Genomic DNA, 3,081 nt, shown 5'->3' on the forward strand with positions numbered 1-3,081 from the left:
CACAATTTTGAACATTAACGTTAAAATTGCTAGACTTTTTTGGGTCTTTCAAAAGAGAACATCTGTAAACAAACACGTGTCTGTAAAGGTGACAACTGAAACGTACAACAACCCTCAATGTTAAACTAGTTATTTTCTACATGCAAGTGTTATTATGGGGGGGGGGGGGGGGGGGAGGAGGGGATCTATTTTTAGAACGTAGTCCACGGGCTACCAGAGCTCTGGCCACAAAGTCCACGGGCACGGTGTTGGCTACCACAGCTCTCGTGTTGGCTACCGCAGCTCTACTCAGGAGTCTGTTGCATAGGGACGTGTGCTCAGTCCTCATTGTACTCCCACAGCTCCTTCTCATAGCCTTCATGCACATGCTGGAGCAGCACTCTCCGCCTGCTCTCGCAGTATCTGGACTTATCCTCCACTTTCTGCTTGAAGCCCTGGCAGATGTCCCGCTCCAGGTAGCCAGACAGCACCTCGGTGGCATTTTCCAGGTCTGCCTGGTTGTCCTCAAATATGATGGACTGGTTGTTCTTCTTGAGGTAGAAGGCAAAGACGTAGGTGAACATGAGGGTGGAGCGGCACTTGCACAGCACGTCCACGGCCTTCGTCAGAAACTGCACGTCGACCGTGGACTCCTCCACCTTCTGCTGGACCTGAGCGTAGAGCTTGTGCTCAAAGCACAGGCTCTGCATGTGGTTCTGGTAGCGGTTGCAGTAGAAGATGTACCTCTCCAAGGCGGCCCTGGAGCCACTGACTATGGCGTCCGTGGCGTCATTCTTGTAGCGATTGCACTTGTAGCTGCCGCATTTTTTCCACGCGCCCAGGCAGATCCAACAGAACTCCGCTCTGCAGCATATCTTCCAACAAACCATGTGATTGCAGCCGCCATTTTTCTCAATGGGCACGTGGCATTTTGGACACTCCTTGGTATTTGCCGCGATCCAGTTGTACGTTTCGCTGTCGTCGTCGCATTTCTTGATCCACTTCCTCAGCCACTCGCACTTGACGGGATTGTGGCCGTTCTCGCCGCAGTGGAAGCAGAACTCGCGGCCACACTTGCACCTCACGGGCTTGGGCTCTGGATCGCGGACTTTGACCACGTGATGGCAGTCGGGCGCGGGGCACCACTTTAACAGCGGATTGCACTCCACGAAGCTATTCGTAATCAAATGCTGGTACTTTAACTTGACTTTTGAATCCGTTATGAGGCGCATGACGGTGTTGTCGTCGAGCAAAATGTCACAACTATGAGCGGGACAAGAAATGGTCTGTCCCATTCCTTCGATGATTTTCGTGGTCAGATAATCTTCCCAACACTGCATGCAGAACTTGTGTCCACATCCCATGCACGTGAAGTGAGAATTGGGGTAGTTTAGATAGCAGATCTGACATGCCGTGTCCTGTGCAGAGGATCGTGTGTTGATTGGAGGACAGGTCCGAGATTTCTTACTGGGCTTGATGACGTGACACTCGGAGAAAAGCGCGTCTAGGTTACCGTCAAAATACCTTTCCAGGAGCTTCGCTTTATCCCAGTTGAAGTGACTGAGAAGAATGCGTGTTATTGTTGCGGGGTTCTGTTGCTGCTGCTGCTCTGCTGTGCTGACACTGCTAACAGCTAGGCTATCATCTTCAATCTGGATGACCTCATTGACCTCCGTGATACACTCCACCATATGCTGATGGATCTGGTCGGCAGTCAGAACTTCACTTCCACCAGTGTCACTGCACACATATCGATCCCCACCGGCCACCAGGGCATCGTCCAACACCCATCCATCCTCTCTAAAGTCCAGGGTGTCGTCCTCAGGTTCCTCTTCCATGCTGTCTTCGCTGCATTCCTCTTCTTCATTGTCGAATTCATAGTGATAACCCTCGGCTGAGTCCATGGTGGTTATCAGCTTGTGACATGGACAACTAAATGTCTAACTCGTGCATAGAATTGGGCACCGGTCCTACTTATAGCCACTGCAGGGAAGGATTTATGGCATCACTGATGATGTCACAATGTCTATGACATCATAGACTGATGTCACTGATGATGTCACAATGTCTATGACATCATAGACTGATGTCACTGATGATGTCACAATGTCTATGACATCATCAGTGTCTGTCATAAAAATCACTGATCAAGAGTGTGTGTGTGTGTGTGTGTGTGTGTGTGTGTGTGTGTGTGTGTGTGTGTGGGTGGGTGAGTGTGAGTGAGTGAGTGAGTGAGTGAGTGAGTGAGTGAGTGAGTGTGTGTGTGTGTGTGTGTGTGTGTGTGTGTGTGTGTGTGTGTGTGTGTGTGTGTGTGTGTGTGTGTGTGTGTGAGAGAGAGAGTGAGTGAGCAGAATTTTTATCCAACCACTCACTTTAAGGACTGGATCACATTAATTCAGCTTTAATTTATCTTTTATACTGTTTAAGAAATCACAGTTTGGGTTTTAGGTTTTTTCCAGCTTTTAAGGGACCCTATGAAACCAGCTTGAGTGTGTCTCACTCAGGCTGTACTTTTTTACTAAACTAGGGATCTCGCGCTCGATTCCTAGGCTGCCCCGCTGCGCGGCCTCGTCCGCCCTGCAGCTCGCCGAGCTGGCCCTGCAGCTCGCACATTCGCAGCTCGGCCGCTGTGCTGCCTTGCCCACATACTTTATGTCTTGTAACAAATGTAAAACATTTAATCAGGGGCTCTCAAGGAGCCCTAAGTAGGCATGCCCTGATTTCATCAATATTTTCTCTCAAAGCAAACTTACAGTACAGCCTTTCCTTCTACTGAATGACATTTCAGCGAGATTATATTCCACAATTCCTCAAATTGCTGGAGATTTCCTTGGACCTCACATTGACCCCTGAGGGACCTTGTGCAAGCCTGCCACCTTGTGGCCTAACAAGACATCACGTCTGGATGGTCTTGCTAGGTCAAGCCTGCCCCCAAAGAACCTATAAAAGAAGGAAGAGTCAATACATCATCAACGTTCTTATGCTTGGGGCCAGACGGTGCCAGTTCTATTGAAGCCTATGGGTGATACATGGAGAAGCACACTAAAAGTCAACATATCTACGTAGGCTATGACTTTTGATGAAGAAATGCCTCTAGCAAAT

General features: G+C 49.2%; 1 pseudogene across 1 annotated transcript; it reads right to left on the reverse strand.

Annotated features, from left to right (window-relative positions):
• Nucleotides 1-317: 317 nt before the first annotated feature.
• Nucleotides 318-1,883, reverse strand: LOC310779683 (E3 ubiquitin-protein ligase arih1 pseudogene; annotated as a pseudogene). Its single transcript has one exon. The product of its transcript is annotated as an E3 ubiquitin-protein ligase arih1 pseudogene (transcript).
• Nucleotides 1,884-3,081: the final 1,198 nt, after the last annotated feature.

This window comes from Poromitra crassiceps (genome assembly GCF_964638095.1).
Source record: "Poromitra crassiceps genome assembly, chromosome: 7".
NCBI classification, from domain to species: Eukaryota; Metazoa; Chordata; class Actinopteri; order Beryciformes; family Melamphaidae; genus Poromitra; species Poromitra crassiceps.